Here is a 17,752-nt window from a genome sequence, read left to right as displayed (position 1 = left end):
CACGTTAACCACATGGCATGCCATCACTCTGGAAGAACCCTTCACCACCCTGAGGTCCATCCATTCTTGTAACCCGTTGAGCCACTGTCCCCATCATGCCTATTCCACAGGACTTCTACCCATCAGCACCATATTCAGACTCACTCCGAACACCTCAATCTCATCAGCAAACTTCCAAGACGATTGGAAACATGCAACGGTCCTTCCCTTGCTGAAGAAACCCTCTGCAAACCTTTCAATACTCACAAACTACAGAACAATCATCTCCCTTCTTCTATACCCAATGAAGGCATTAGAAAGAATCATCAAGAGATGCCTCACCAGTTACCCCAATAGCCATCAATTCTTCAACATCACCTAGTCTTGCTTCAGACCCAATCACAGCATGGAAGGTTGCCCTCCTTGTTTCCACAGACATCTGCATGATCCTAGACAGCAATGAGATGGTGACTCTCATCCTCATGGACCTCTCTTCTGCATTTGAAACTGTCTCCCACCCCATTATTATTCAACTGCTATACAACATCAGAATCCAAGGACCCATTCTCTGATAGATCTCTTCTTTCCTGACTGGCAGGACCCAGTCTATCAGCATAGAAAAACTCACCTCAGACTCTTGAGACCTCATCTGCTGAGCCCATAAGTATCCTATCTGAGCCCAACCCTCCTCAACACCTATATGAGTCCCCCCAGCCAGCATCATCAGTGTATATGACCAACATCTTCTACTATTCCTACGATATCCAACTTATTCTCTCCCTCATGGACAAGACACCTCACATAAAGAACAACATCACAGCATGCATGACTGACATCAGCAACAGGATGAGGACCAAATGCCTGTAGCTGAACTCCTACAAGAAGCAAGTCATAAACGTTGGCAAAAGGCCCTCCTCACCTTGAAAGTATACCTGGCAGATGACATAAATAGGACCTTCATCGACCTCCACCATACCTACGAGTACCCCTGGATCCTGACTGCCCAGGTCAATTCTGTAACTTCCTCATAATTCTGCACACTAAAGACACTAAGGAAGACTTTCAATATAATAACAATTGACAACCAGAAAACTGCCAACCACACCCTAGTCACAGAAAGCTGGACTCTGGGATCACCCTTCATGCTGCTATCAACAAGCAGCTCATCAGGAGGCTACAGACCATTCAGAACTCAGTGGCAAGGTTAACACTAAAGCTCTCATTCCGCAAAGATACCTCATCTCACCTCAAGTAGTTACACAGGTTACCCATACACAAAAGAGTATAATTCAAACTCCTCCCCCACAATTTCAAAGCACTACATAACTATGGCTCAGCATAACTCAACAATTGCATATGCTTCCGCAAATCCCCAGAAAATTACGCTCAACTGGATTTCTACTTCCACTCATACACAGAACTAGATCTAGAACATGGACCGGTCCTTCCCTTGCTTAAGAATCCCTCTGCAAACCTCTCAATACTCACAAATTACAGAACAATCTCCCTTCTTCTATACCCAACCCAACATCCCTCCTAAAGCATTTGGAAGTACCAAAACAGAAAAAAAGCAAAAAATGCAACAAAATAAAAATCCCAGCCCATTTCATAAAAATTGAGGATATTTTAATAATTAAAATGAGACTGAAATCATCAAGAGTCGAATAAGGGGAACAGGAGAAATTAAATTGTAAATGTTGAATTAAACTCTTCGCGTCACAAAACTCAGAGTGCCGACCACAGGCAACTGTTTATGCTAGACCGGGAAATGGTAAAGTTTAAGGCTGACTGCAATGTAGTGCTGATTGGATACAAAGCCCAGATAGATCCAGGTGAAACAGTTACCTTATGATTTAGAAGAGGTTTGAGAAGGTAGAGTCCTCAGCAGAGCAAGGCAACTAGTTGGATCCAAAAATAGGTTAGTCAATGATGGATTAGTGAAGGGTGAGCTCTCTGTGAAGCTGTCGACAAAAGCGGAAAGTGCCAAAGTTCCGCGTTTGTTTCTAGGAAGGTCTCGACATAGATCAGCTTAAGCTTGGTATTGCTCTTGTTGAAACCCTCTATTTTCAGACATAGAAACTTCTACGGAATACAGATTTCCCTCAGAGGGGCAAACCAGCAAGGTGACTCCAAACAGCGATTCAACATCTAAGGCTTTGGTTCATCCACAATCCAGGTCTCCAGCCAGTTCATCAGAGGAAAAGCTGGCAAAAAGTTTCTAAGCCCCAGCATGTGGAATTTAGATAGGAGGAGTACACTCATGACCTCAGGACCAGCACTTGGGAGTCAGGACGCACTTCAACAGAAGGTACGGGCATGGTCTAGGGAAAATCCAGTTAGAGCTTGTCAGCTGGAGCTCTTCAGGAAAGAGGGCTTCTTGCACCACTTTTGTACCTGTAGACTAACAGGTCGGACACTGACCAATGCAGTCCACTTCTTTTTCATGGGTACAAATGGGAGCAGGTCTAGCCCTTAAGGTTCTCCTCACTGGTCACAACAGAAGGTGCAGGATATCTCTGTTCTTCCTCATGTCCAGCAGTGTTATTCCAAGGGTACTGGGGGTGACACATTTATGCTAAGTAGCAGCCTATGCGTGGAGTAAAATTCTGGTCTCTCCCTAAGTAATGATGTAGAAGTTCCTAGAGCAAAACCAATTTTTTAGCACTTCATTTGTGTTTTAATGTAAACTCTCTCACAGTGTCCCTCTCCACCTAAAACCAATTTGACAGAACCTTTCTTCATTTATGCATAGCTCGCTGTGCACACCCAAAAGTGTCGCTATAATAATGGGCAAACTCTTCCTTGGGTCACTCTAAACCAGTTCTGGGGTTGCTCCCCCTCCCACTGACTATGAAGACAAGCTGGTTATGAAGATAAAAGGGAGGCAGACTTAGGTGTGAGCAACATCTGCTAGTGACAAGGTAGAAATCTTTTGAAGCTCAGGAGGGGGATGAGAACGGCCCCCCAGCCCACCCAGCTCAGGGAGGAAAAGCATCTCCTCACACCCAAGCCGTTTGCCAACTGTCTGGGAGAAACACACATCACACCACCGGGGAGTCATCAACAGTCAGGTGATAATGAACACTGGTAAAAATGCATGTTTGGCTCAGGCAGAAAAATGACAACTTTCTAAAAGTGTCATTTCCGAAATATTAATGTAAAAATTTGACATGGCCATTTAATTTGGTTTTTAATAGGCCTGGGGAGAGCCTGCAGAGTTCTGCTATGCGGAATTTCTTTGAAGTGACTAAAAAACTCCTCAAGAACTTGGCGAATGGGCAGAGTTGTGCTCAGCCGCCAATTAGCACTGATTGCAGCAAGAAGTGCATTCTACGTTGTAAATCGAGCGCAAACGGCACCATGGGGTTTCATGCACATGCAGCCATTTTGTTATACCTGTTCTGTGCATGGTGCTTGGCCTAATTTTCAATCTGCTCTCAATCTCTGTATTCCTCCCCAATCCCACACATCAGCGCCTGTTTTACCTTTATTATATTAGTGTGTGTATTTGTGTTTGAGTATTTTACTTTTTTATCTCCCATGGCTTTTTCTCCTTTTTTTGTTTTCCATTTTATTCCTGCTATTTCCTATTTCTTTTTTTTTCTCCCACCCAGTGCCATGGCAGTGCGTGCACGAGGTAGTGCCAGTGAAGGAGGTGCTAAGGCCACACCTTACAGTCACATGTGCCACCATGGGGTGCAGCCCGTGCCATTTTTTCTGAGGAAGAAAGGGGGCATACAAGTTTTAATGTGCAGTCCCGTCTTCTCTCAATGCTGACAGCAGGCCCGGGAGAAGGCACAGCATTGGGGAGTATAGGCTGCCATGGGGGAGAGTGCGCCGGTGTGCGTCGAGGCATACTGGAGTACGGCGCACTCAGCAGCAGTTGACGCACCACTGGGCTGACATCGATTGGAAGCAGGACCTGCTGGACTTGCTGAACGTCCAGGTTGTGAAACATGGGGAGTAATTATGTTTTTGTTGTATCCTTCAGTGCTATTTTTTTCAAAGACCATGCCGCTCACTCTCAGAGGTAAGTTATGTTCACATAACGTTACAAATATTATGTAATCCAATTTAAGGGAGCCAGGTGCTCATCGCTGTAGGCACTCGCTTGTGCTGATTATTTAAGAAGTCATGAACACTCCCCTGTCCTGTCACTAAGATAGTGATACTGTGGTAGTAATAATATCAGTGATTTACCGTTCTCTGTTTCTTTCTTTTTATGTAGTTTTTACAGTCCCAAGCAATCTCCCTGTGATGTGTAGTATGCATCTATGCACTGAATTGGGAAGTTTGCCCATCAAAGGGGGTGTGAAGCAAAGATCATTCATTGCAGTGCACTAGTAGTTCCAAATATAGTTTAGGAAATTTGGAATAGGGCTTAGGTAAGGTTTAGGAAATTAGGAATAGGTCAACTCGAGACTAGTAATATAGGTGATCTGATTTAGAAAAGTACAATGTCAATATGTTACTGTGTTTGCCTCTCCTGACAACATTTTTCCCAGTTAGATTAACTGTAACAGTAATCTATTTTTGTTATCTTGTTTATTCCTTACATCAGCACCCAAGGACAAGAAGAAGAGGGCATCAAAGACTCAGGCCGAAGCACTACCGTCACCACCAGCACTACGGCTGAAAGCTCTGCGGGCCCCAGTAAGATCTCCTTAATAGTATTTATTTCTCAAACTCTTACCTCTCCTGGTTAGAATAATTTTTACTTGTTTCTCTGTGACTTTTTCTCCAAATCCTCTTTGTTCTATTTACTGTTTGTAAACTTTTTTATCCCTCCCTGCATTATCCTTTTTTCTATTTTTCTTGTTTCTGTAGCGCACCTCCTACTGTCTTTATTAATCTGTAGTTTACTTTTGCTTGGTTATAAGGCTTTCCCTCTCCCCTACCTTAGATTCCATCTCAACTTGTTCAGTAAGACTAAGAGAATAGATTAGTTACTCTACTGTGAAGATTCCAGAGCAAGTTATTCTATGCTTATTTGTTAAAAGGGCTTTCTTTTACTTGCTCATGCTTAAATGGGGAGAGAGAGTTCATGGTTATGGTGACAGTCACCCCCAAGTTTGTGTTGTATATATTATTCAGTATCCTAGGAGTCTTGATGACAGTGCAGCATGGCACAAAAGTAGTATGAGGACGGTCCCATTGCATTTGCCAATCAAACCCATTTGTCCCTCATTAACCAATTAATTCTAACCATTCATTGCACTTCAAATGACTCACTGTCATCATCATATATTCACCTCTCCATTGCAAAAATGTTTTGGTTGGCTTGACTACCTGGCTTTTCTAACATTCTAATGACCAAAGTGATATTTTAGATAGAAGAGAAGATACTGCGAACGGAACTGTAGTCGTGTATTACAGTTGCATTTTGCCTAAAAAATTAAAAAGGGGAGCCATATCCGTCATCTAAAAAGTGTGCTGTTTCTTATACCCACACAAACCACCAGGGCAAATGTCAGTGTGCTAGACAATGCAGCAGTCGAAGGGGAGTCCCTGCCGCTGCAGGGTCAGAGGGTGGCAGCTCACATTGCTTGGTTATTGACAATTACTAGTATACCCACTGTGTTTGTTAAGCAATGAAGATCCCACCCATCATCATCAATGACCTCTCTACCCATGGTATTTCACAGCCCATTGGCTGTGACCTAACTGCAGCCTGGTTCAGTTTGGCACTGCAGTGTTGATTATGCAATGTGTGTCTGCTTCAGTTAATGCACATTTACTAAGCTTCCCAGTGCCCACTCAGACACCTCCCAGTACTTCACTCCTTTATTTGTTTCCAAGTTCTGGCCCAGTCTACCAGAAAACATTGAACGAAAGATATTCTTGACATGTGCCACATTATAGGCCAAGTGGTTCATGTATTTATTTAATGGCTCCCATAATGGATTTAAACCTGTTTAAATATTTCCCTTTTGACATTCATCAAATTTAAGTTTCAACTACAGTGACAGAGTAAGCCAAAGCTTTGTCACATGATGATCTGTGACACCCCACTATTCTATAGTAAAACCTCTACTGTACCTACCTGGCCTTTCCCTGCAACTTACCCTGTAGTAGAGTAAGTCAAGTTTCCTTTCCTGACTGCTAACCAAATGTGTTTGTTAGAAATAATTTGTGTTTGATGGTGAGGCCAAGAAGTAAAGTGGGAATAGGTGCCTGTGATTTCGTGTTTTGTGGATGAGATACATTGTGATGAATGCATACAATAAAATCTATATATCTTGTTCCTTTCCCTGAATTGCAGTGCATTGTTTTTCCCACCGTTTACTTACCGCAGACAAGATATTTATTTATTTATCATGTGTCTCTTTGGAGTCAGGGAAGAATTGAAAGGCATTAAGAGATGAGAAGGGCTATTGGAATCAAAGTAAGAGAATCCATTGCAGCTACCCCAACTGCAGATTGCAGAGAGTAGCAAATTAGTACCCGATGCGCTAACTAGCACATCTCCATTCATTTAGCACAACAAGAATAGAATACTTGTACTCCATAGTGGATGACGTCTTACTCATTAATAAAAGTTATTTTTCTTTTTTCACATAAAGTCTCTATGTGGTTTACTTTTTTAGGAAATCCTTTACAGGAAAAAAAAAAAAACTTTTTTTAATCTGGGGTTATGCTGCCTTAGTTCCGTTCAGACAGTCAGTGTATTTATGTGAGGCATGTGTTGGTCATATCATATCCCTGTGACTCTCTTAATTACATCAAAAATTCCAATGGCCCTAGAGGACCAGTAGTGTACTACTATTCTGCCACTATATAATTGTAAACAAATGTTTACACAGAACATTGCTCACAATTTGTCTTTTTATTTTTTTTCTTTCTTGATGTAGCTGCTCCTGCTGGTCCACCCCTACCACCAACCTGGCAGGAGATAACAGCCCAGCTCCAGCAGCTGAAGTGGAGGCCCCCTGGGCAGAGTATCAAAGGCTGGTGGAGGAGGAGCGTGAGGCACATGCCCCTGCTCCAGGCCCCAGTTCCACTCTCAGCCGCCTGCACCGCTTGCACCTCTAGCCTCCAGGCCATGTCAGCACTGTGCTCCCAGCAGCTTAGAGCTGCCTGTACCACCATTGGTGCCCCCCCTCCCCTTTCCAATAGCTACTACATTCCTGCGTGAGCTGCCCCACTTGGCCTGTAGCATGGCACACCTTCACACCTGCGGACCCTCCATGAGAACGCCTTTTCCAAGCCTTTTTAAACTTTTTTGTTTTGGTGGGAAGGAGTTTTGTTGGGGGTGGAAAGGGTTGGAATTGGGCAGGGCATTTTATCCTTTTGGACTTTGTTTTGAACTTTTATGGACATTTAGATTTTGGACACTGGTTGGAAAAATGTTGTTTTAGGAGAGGGGTGGGCCTTTTCTGGTTGGAGAGTGTGGGTTTACTTTTTGATGTTTTTTAGTAACATTTCTATTATGCTTTGTGTCTGAAGAAGTTTTGTGTGTATGCAGCCTGTCTTTTAAAGTGTATCCCAGTTAGCTATAGTTAGTTATACCCTTGTCTTACTACCCTCTGTAACGATATTGACTATTGGGGGTATGCTGCCTTTCTCTATATTGCCTACAGAAACCTAGATAAACAATCACTTATCTCATCTGCAGTATAAGTTAGGTACGTAGTAACTAAACTAGTTCATTTCACTCCACAGTTCTCTCACCTGAATAGATAAAGTGATGGCTGCTACCGCTGTCAATCCAACACCTTCCTGGAGGGTCTCCTAAGATGCCTTCTCAATGGTGGTCGTAGTATACTAACAGGAAAGGTATCCCAAGTGAGGTCCCACTTCCACTTAGGTGATCTCCAACTGTAGGATTAATCAAAATGGTTATCCATCACAGGCAACTAAATTGAAAGACAAACACATAGTTGGTGGGTTATACATATGCATTTATATTATAGCTTTAGAAAGACTGAGACCAAACTACTACCACCATGGCAAAACAAAGAATGCTCTGAATGTCTGTCACTCTTGGGTGCCTGGCAGAACCGGTCAGGTAGATAATCAGGAGTTTTTACTCCGTTTTCACCTTCTGTTTATGCAGGAGAGAAGAAGGCCTGCTGATCGTAAAATAAAAACTGCATTGTAGAGGAGAAGTACTGCAGGAAGGTAAGCTTCACGAGGAGTGTGAGGAACAACTCCTGGATCCTCCCTTCATACCTGAAGTGATTCCTCGGGGCCAAATGTCTGCAGAGACTGGAACACATGTGGAGTAAAAGAGGAATCATGGGTTAAACAAAACGAAAACTCAGCGCTGTTAACAATAACGAAGGACTCCTATGTTTTTGACAGGTAGGAGGGGCTTCAACAGGGTTGGACCAATCAGAGTCTCTCAGGGGGAGGGGAAAAGAACTTCGAGGATGGCCAAGAGGGAGAAGTAGAAAAGCCAGCAAGATCCAAAGAGGAAGGAACTGGTAGACGACCAGAGGGAGAGCCGTCAGAGACAGAGACAACCAGACCAGAGGAGAACGGCATCACCAAACCCGAAGGAGCCCAGGAGATCTGGATTAAGTAATGGTGGATACCACTGGAGGATGCTGGAAAGCCTTTTGCAACTCAGAATACTTGTGGCGTAGTGGGTGAGTGACGAGGAGAGGGTGCAGGAAAGGTATACACGGTGGTGGGTTCTGTACCTTAAAGAAATCTTCACTCCACACTCTTTATGATTATTTTTGTGTGTTGCTACCTTGAATGCAAAAGAGAGCTTTGGGGGCGTGGTCTGACCACAGACGATGATGGCTGCCTGACTCCGTAGCTCCGCACAACAACGGGCCATTGACGAGAGGGGGGCACTTGGGAAACTGCAAGGACCATCTTCCACAAAATGAGGGACTCTACAAATTATATGTCCCGGGTTTGTGGCCCCACCCCCATCGTGAGCATCTGTCCCAAGCAGCAACCATGTGAGAGAGGCCTATAAAGCCAATGGAGGCAGTGTCCCAATGAGCCGATCAGGTGTGATCGCAGGAAGACGGGGGGGCATGCTGCAAAGTCTGCGCTTCCCCACCAGCTCCACCAATGCCTCTGCAAAAGACACAGTGGGGGGCCAAACAGAACAGGAGGACCACTAACTGAGGGAGCCCACTCTGACCTGTGACAGCATAGGGGAAGCCCGGTCGGCCGAGGGAGGCAAAGCCCCTGCAACGAGGAGAGCGGAAGTCACAACATGGAGACAGCAGCCCCACCCCAGCACCGCAGCAGTTGATGCCACAGAGGTCTCACCCACTGCTTCCCACCTACCTGGTTGTCTCCCCCCCCCCCCACATGCAGCAGTGGCAGGCCCTTAATCGCAGGCACCAGCTATGACCTAGGACCGGCTGAACGGGGCTTGGACGGCTGGGCGGGACCCTTGTGAGACAACCTGGCACATCATCAGGAGGTGAGCAGGGGATGCATCTAGGGGCCGGTGCCCCCATCCCCCTCCACTGGCACCACAACATCAGATGCCGTGGGGACCCTTTATCTGGACGTTTCCCAATCCCCCATACAGCACTGCAGACAGCAACAGGTGGGGTACTAGCCACTGGGGGGAGCTAACGACTGAAATGGAGACCCTGCAAGGAGGAGGGGACTCAATTGCCCTCCACATCCCTCATCACACTGGCATCCTTCAGCACCCTCTCCCTGCCAGCCCCTCCAGAGGATCAGCACTATCTTGTAGCCCACCGTAGATCCCGACGCGCAACTAGCCCTGTGGAGAAACTGCCATCTACCTCAACAAATGTCTCCAACGGGAGGGTCTGGGCCCAGGCTGCTGGAGGTGATGTACAGCCCCGGAGTGGGAGTGTTCCAAGAGAAGACAACCCACCCGCTCTAAAACCTAACAACCTTGACTGTACTACACACAGCGTTGCCAGTAGGAACTAACAAAGGAACAGGGGCCTCCTGGCGGAGCGGGACAGTGCCAGATAACGACATCGCTCATAGGTGGGGATTCCACTGGACCTGGAGACTCGGAACCCCAGGTGCCAACCTCCCCCTTTCATCAACTCTGAACAGTAGAAACTGAGGGGGAGGTAGCCATGGTAGTTTTATAGGTACCTGGTGTGAAGTAGCAGTAGAGCCACTGCCCCCCACCATTGCTGAAGATCTTGGCCTCCATCTCAAGCGCCAAATAGGACAGGCTTGGATTGCAAACTACATCTGTGTATACATGACACAGGATCCCACAACCGTAGAGACTTGTGGAACAGATCTCTCCTCCCCACTCCCCTCTACTATACTGTAAACTGTACATTAACCAGGGGTGTAGCCCCCAGACTTAAGACCTTTGGCCTTCACACTGGGAACCAGGCCTAGAGATGCCTAATGACAAACCTGCTGATAAACCCTCTGGTAATCCTGCAGGACAACTTCCATTCTCCAAACCCCTACAACACTTGCGTTTAATGACCGCTACCAAGGGATCACAGCTGGCGAACTTGCCCCACACCACGGACTGTCCAGCGCAGGACACCACTATGGAATGCATATTTCAGGAAGTTATGTCTGTAGGTCACACACTGGAAGGAATGGACTCCACGATATATTTGCTGGCGGCAGAGACAAAAATTCATACGCTTGGACACAGCAGGTTTTCAGTCCTGAGTTCTGGAGCTGGAGCAGCACGTCATGGCAGTGGAGGACCACCTTAACACTGTGCCCAACCAAGACCAAGAACTCCTATTCCTTTGCAGTAAGCTCATTGATCTGGAAGACAGAAGCCGCAGAGACAATGTCTGTATTTTGGACTCCTGGAACAAACGGAAGGGTCAGACGTCTAAGCCTTTCTAGGAAATACCCTACTCACACACGCAAGCTTAACCTTTGACCCTCCGCTGGAATTCCAGAGAAAGCACCGTCTAGGTCCAAAGAGGCAGGGTGGCGCATCCCAACCTCGCCTGATCATTGCCCATCTCCTGCGACATGGTCATGCCTGCCAACTTCTCCTAGCTGCCCGCACCCATGGCCCATTTAGGACCGAGGGTTATGAGGTTCGAATCACCGCAGACTTCTCGAAGGAGACCAATGACTGTCGCAAGGCATTCTTGTCACTCCGACCCCAACTTCGCCAACTGGAGGCAAAATATGGTTTGTTCGACCCAGCACGGATGTGGATCACTAAAAATGGTAAGTCAAGAGATTTCTATGAACCAGAGGACCTATGACATTTCCTAGATGACCTGTCGGCCAGGTAATGGACACAACCTCATTGGACCAGCCCCGGGACAGACCACTGACCCTCAGGGCGTGTCACCTTCATATACCCCATCTGAAGGACGAAACCGCAATGACAATGATCCTCATCATAGGGGCAGGGACTTGGAGAGGCCTGCGAGAACCCACAACAATAGAGACCATGCGCTACTGGCAGTGGTGCAGTGGTGCACCATACTTGGATGTCAGCAAGGATAAGTCTTGTTCTACAGCACCGCAGCAGCCACATGGGACATAAGTGACCAAAGAGACGAGTTGGAACTGCGAAGGCTATGAGCCGGTGTTGACTGACAGATGAGTACCCCACAGCATGCTATTATGTGATGTGACCTAGTCGTGATGTACTCAGATTAAAGATGTGACCCAATAGCAGGCCATGTTAAGTCTTGTCTATTGTGCAGCTCTTCTCCAGATACAGCTTTTTCTGACCTCCCTTCTTCCCCCCTTCTTTCTTTCTTTCGTTCTTACTTACTTACCTACAGCCCGGTTGGCACACCAGGTTTACGTTAGTGCTATTAAGGGGTTATGTAAAATTAAACAAGTGGGATGTATGTTGCAATGCATAGTTGTTGGGATAAATCCAGCCCCATTACCCCCTCTTAGATTCTCACCCGCTGCTGCCCACCCCCTCCCTCTCCATCCGATACCTGTTACCATCACCCCCCCATTCAGTCTACCCCACACATCCATTGTTGACATGGCTAGCCGGACCCCACTCCTCACCCAACCACTCCAGATCCAATCCTGGGACGCTAATGGTTTGACCCACTATGTGAAATGAAAGAAAGTACTCTCCTATCTCAAGTCAAAAAGGACTGATGTGGCTATTCTCCAGGAGACACATCTTGATGAGGTTGAATCCAGTAAGTTGCGCTGGGACTGGATAGGGAAGGCAATATTTAGTTGTTGCTCTACACCAAGACCGGGGAGTGAGACATCAAAGAAATGTGGAGTGGTGATTTTGATCTGTAAGACACTGATTGTTACACTTATTAAAACTTGGACTGATCCAGAGGGGAGATATGTGTCTGCAAAACTGAAAATGGCGGATTCCTCGCTATGTGTCGGCTCAATATATGTACCCCCGGGCCCCAAGTGTTTCTTACTCCTCCATATCAAGCGACTTCTAAATGAGATTGGGGGCCACATGTTACATTATAGGGGGTGCTTGGAACCTGGCCCAAGATGCAGTGCTAGACAGGACCGGACCCACAGACCTCTGCAAACAACCAAGAAAGGGTCATTCTAACTGACGTGTCCTCAGACCAATACTGGTGGGTCACTGGAGGTTAAACGCAGCCGTCAGATAGGGAATACACATGTTTGTCGCCAGTACATGGAACTCAGTCACGCTTGGACTACTTTCTTGTGATGCACAACACAGTGGCCCAGATCCGAGACCCATGTATATTGGACCACTCCCCAATCCTTCTATCAGTCAACACAGGCCTTGTCTCCCCGGTCCAGAAACCCTGGTGCTGCACCGTGCATCAATACCACACTCCCCAGGGAAAAACACAACTACAGCCCATGTTTCCACATACAGGCAAGGCAATAGAGGCACAGTCCCCTCCCCAGAGGGTCCTGTGGGCAGCTGCAAAGGTGACTCTGCGGGGAAATGATGCATGATGCCGAACAGGCCAACAAACAAAGGATAGCACGCCAGGCAGAACTGGAGATCAACATTACGTATCTCACCCAACAGTACACAGCACAACTCTCTCTACCAGCTCGTCAGCACCAAGAAAAGGACCATATGGCCCTCAATGAACTCTACACGTACCAGACCGAATATGCACTGCAATGCATGCACGGGCAGCACTACGAACATGGGGAAAAGGCTGGTTGGCTCCTAACGGCTCAGCTTCGCCAGAGAGAAGCTGCTCAGGCCATTCCTGCTATTACATACTCCAACGGGGAGCTCCTTACCCTACTGTAGGATATTGTCAATGAATTTGTGGATTTCTATCAATGTCTGTACACCCCAGAAGTGGTGGCTATCCCTGCTCAAGTGGAGACCTTCTTGGAGAGTACTCGCCTTCACCCACCGATTCGGTGAAGGACAAGCCCTGTTAGAAGGGGAAATCAGCAAAACCTAAATAGCACAGGCCACATCATAAATCACCGGGGTAGGACAGTTTCCCAGAGGAATTTTATAAATGGGCCGGTGAGGAGGCAGTCGGTTCCATAGACAATGCCTTCCGGGAGGGCTGCCGAGAGGGCTTGCTGGGCGCAATTTCAAATAGGGCAGTAATTGCTGTTTTGCCTAAATCCGGGCAAGACCCCCTTCACTGCAGCAACTATCACCTATCTCTCTTCTAAATGGAGATATCAAAATCTTAGCCAGCGTCTTAGCATCCCAATTACACAAAGTTCTCCCATCCTACAGCATACACAAGTACGGTTTGGCATGGGACGTAACTATAGAAACCACCTCCACACTCTTTTCCATGCTCTGTGGGAAGCCAGAAACATACCAGATGAAGCTTTAGCCTTATCCCTAGATGCTGTAAAAGCATTCGACCATATTGAATGGGACTACCTGTTTGCAACTTTGCAAAAATTCTCTTTGGGCAACCAATTCATTGCTAAAGTACACCTACTGTACGACTGCCCCATGGCACAGGTCAATTGTGAGGTCTTCAATCAGACCCTTTCCCAATACGTAGAGGGACGAGACCAGGCTGCCCCCTCTCACCAATCCTATTTCGGCTAGGCATGGAACCACTGGCAGGCACCATCTGACACCCCCACTACTTACTGGGATACCTCTATGGGGAGGGGTCTCCAAACTGCAAATTACATTCTGCTTACCCTGGCAAACTTGGGCCATTCCCTTCCGGCTTTATTGGAGATTATTGATGGCTTTGTGACCCCACCCGGGTATCGAGTGAACTGGGACAAATGCGAAGCGTTGCCCCTCTCTCTCACCACCACGAAGACAGCAATACATGGTTTTCCTTTCCGCTGGATGCCGCTCCGCCTTCAATATCTGGGGATCCTTGTCAACCGAGGATTAGAGCGTATGGTGGCAGATAATCTGGTCCCACTTATTGCCAGCCTGAAGATGGACTTTGGGAAATGGTCCCACCTGGGACTCTCCATGTGGCGCAGGGTACAGGCGGTAAGGATGGTCACATTACCATGCTTCACTTATGTGTTAGGCATGCTACCATTCCAAGTGCCTCTATCAACTGTGAGACCAGATGATGCCACTATAAGAACCTTTGTGTGGGGTTCCTCCTGCCCCTGTATATCTTCAGCTAAACTTATGACACATTGTTCCTGTGGAGGCATGGGGATTCCGTCGGGAGAACACTACACCCTTGCTCTCCACATATCCCAGTTAGCATATATGCTCCTGGGATACCGGACCCACCACAATGGATCATAACGGAACGATTGGTACTCTCACACTGGGTCGGACTTAGCAGTCTATACAACACCAGTTGATGACAATGTACACAGCCTTGCACAGCCCACATCGCCTCCTTGTCATACATCCCTTTTTACACTCTCGTTCCCCCCTCTGGAAAAATGAAAGCCTACGCGCTGGAGGAGATACCCTCCATTGTGCACAGTGGAGCGCAGCCGGCATTGAAAGTCTGGACCAGATCCTGGAGAATGGTGCCGTTAAAACATTTGAGTGTCTGAGAGAGCAATACAGCCTCCATCCTCACCAAGAGAGGTGGTACCTAAAACTTAAACGTTGTCTCCAACGTAGCATGGGAGCCACTCCATGGGCCATTCAGATCTCCCCTTTTGTGTCTTATCTTAAGTTTTCGGGTCACTTCAAGGGCGTGATGGTGGACATATATGATGTTCTTCTGCAGCATCTTTATTTGCAGCCACTCCTCAAAACAGTGGGTTCTAAGTGGCAGACACACCTCCAAACGGAATTCAACATGGAGGCCTAGACAGATACAATGGTGGCCCTAGACAGGGGTAACCGGGAAGCCTGTCTTTTTAAAATAATCCATGACTGGTCATGGACCCCTGTGAAACTGCGCAGAGTAGGTCTCCTACCAAATGCAGAATGCTAATGATGCCTGGAGACCCGGTGTGATCTGACCCATGGCCTCTATGACACTGTGGATGCCGCTCTCCTCTTCTCTCATACTCCTACACGACATGGAACACCTCCCTGACTTGTCCCACCCACAACGCCAACTGCTAAATGCTGCCCTAGGGACGGCCTAGATTTGTATCCTCCACCACTGGAGATCTCCTGCCCCCCCACTCCGGAGGAGTGGATGGTGGCAATGGTCCGGATCACAGCCTATGAACCTGTCATATATAATATGCAAGATCAAGCTGTCCTGTTTAGGCAGACCTGGGTACTCTTTCTTGTAGGTGACTCATAGAACGCTTACTACCTGCCCACCCCCACGAATACCATCACTAATACAACAACCCTGCTCCCCACCCCTCCTTCCCTCCCTCCTATGTATAATTGTCCCCCATCCCCACCTGTCTTCCTAGGCTGCTCTGGTCATTGGGTACCCTCAGCCCTTATTCCTTCTTCCTTATCCCTTACCTCTCATTCTTTATTCTTCATTCTCTATTCTTTTTCTCCTCCTTCTTTTTGCCCCTCTCTTCCCGTTTCTGCATTTTGATCTGTATTGCCTGCCACTCCCCCCACTACAACCTACTTCATCCACTTCTATGATACTCTACTTTGCCCTACTTGTTCCTACCTCTCAATGCTGTGCTCTATGTACCATCTTACTCGATGCTCTCAAGTCAGCTGCATTGTGCACTTACACAACCTGCTTTACTCTGTTATGCATGCCTTGCAAAAAAAGGGAACACACTGCCTCACACTCCAGCAAAAGTTGGCCCCAATGCATCTTGGTAAATGCAGTCAGATTCTTTCACATTAACAAAAGTAATCAAAGTCTTTCACCTTAGTAGGTGCAGCAAGTGCTGTGTATCTCTGGACACGTGTTTCTGGGTTTTGCCCGTCATCAGCAGAGAGCAGCATATTTTGTGGGGTTGCTTGAAATGCCACCAAACGTCTTTTCAGGTTTATGTACCACTCTGGTGTGCAGATGCCTCACCAAGGCTCGTCAGTCCGTTAGCTCAAGGGAGCAGTCATTTGACACAGTGCAAAAAAAGGGAGCACACTGCCTCACACTCCAGCAAAAAGTTGGCCCCAATGCATCTTGGTAAATGCAGCCAGATTTTTTCACATTAACAAAAGTAATCAAAGTCTTTCACCTTAGTAGGTGCAGCAAGTGCTGTGTAGCTCTGGACACCTGTTTCTGGGTTTAGCCCGTCATCAGCAGAGAGCAGCATATTTTGTGGGGTTGCTTGAAATGCCACCAAACGTCTTATGCTTGCCTGCCTGTCATCATCTCTTCTATCAGCCCAACAGATATCTTACACAGGTCCCCAACTCCACCCGGGCTTCACCTGCATCCCCCGCTTTTAGCCTGGTGTGACCTCCGAGCCATGTACACACATTGAGATGGGCGGTTCAGTGACACTGCCTGCTACTACTCTCTGCCCTCCTCTCAACCACAGCCTAGCTATTATTTGCTCTCCCCAACCCTTCCCCCATGGCTCCCGTTGTCCAGCAAGACAGACGGCCTGTTCAATGTATCCTCAGATTACAGGATCCTGTACGTGCATTATGGATGTAATAGAGGGGTGGTGCTCTCTGGTACTCTGGAGCCTAGGTTGTTACTATTTGGACACGTTGCATAGTTCTATTTACCCTGTGTCTTTCTGTCCCTCTCAGGTGTCTTCACACACCTTTCCCTTTAACTCCCCCTCTTCTCCTCTTCCCTCTCTACCCTCCTACTTTTTCCTTCGGTATTGCAGATAGACTTCAAATGTCACTTACATTCTGTATTGTGGTACAAAGTACCCTGTATTTATGTACTGTTACACTTCTTTAATAAAAAAATTACAACAGAAAAAAGAAAGCTCTGCCAGTCAGCCGCAGAGTGAAAGGAACACTAGCCTAGCTAGCTTGGACAGATTGGGTGAAACCCTTGTCTTTGTGTTTTTCCCATGGGCCGAGGATAAAACCGGTTACAGAGAACATGAGCACAGGATGAAATGACCAGTAGTTAATGGTCTAGGCATGAATACCTGGGCAGTAGCAACCACGTAGCACTTAAATCAGCTGACAGAAAGGAGGGTCACAAGTTTCTTCCAAAGGAGCAATTTCTTTTTCCATCCTGAGGAGGAGTACCTAGAAAATGGGAAGATTCCAGACAACAGTTTCCATACCCAAAAGCTTTAAAGACTTTGTTCATCTGTAAAGCCAATAACGTCTCTGAAATTCAGAAACCTACACAGCCTCTGGTTCGTTATATCCTCCCAGCCCTCCTACAAGGAGCATACCAAGAAGACCCAAAGGCAAAGCACAAGCAAGAGGACTTGCATGTTTCCCAGCATTGCAGCACACACACACGGCAGCATTTCCCAAATCAATGCACCTCTCTTGATTCCACAGAGCCGAGTATTAGGCCTCAGAATCCTCATCATCAAGGTGTCCCTATAAAGTCGATAACTTCATTCATCAGGCTGTTGAGGTAGTCTCACCCCAAGTCCT

General features: G+C 46.9%; 1 protein-coding gene across 7 annotated transcripts in view; it reads right to left on the bottom strand.

Moving 5' to 3' along the window:
- Positions 1 to 17,752, bottom strand: part of LOC138246241 (sulfotransferase 2B1-like) — a 610,220-nt gene that overhangs the window by 235,065 nt on the left and 357,403 nt on the right. For 6 of the 7 annotated variants that reach the window (XM_069200649.1, XM_069200648.1, XM_069200651.1 and 3 more), the window contains one exon: positions 7,651 to 7,797. The exons of the other annotated variant lie outside the window; for it this stretch is intronic. The gene's annotated coding sequence lies outside the window, so the exon portion shown is untranslated. The remainder of the gene's footprint in view (positions 1 to 7,650; positions 7,798 to 17,752) is intronic. 7 annotated transcript variants of the gene reach the window in all.

Source organism: Pleurodeles waltl, chromosome 7, assembly GCF_031143425.1.
Source record: "Pleurodeles waltl isolate 20211129_DDA chromosome 7, aPleWal1.hap1.20221129, whole genome shotgun sequence".
NCBI classification, from domain to species: domain Eukaryota; kingdom Metazoa; phylum Chordata; class Amphibia; order Caudata; family Salamandridae; genus Pleurodeles; species Pleurodeles waltl.
This window is presented reverse-complemented; position numbering and strand designations above follow the sequence as displayed.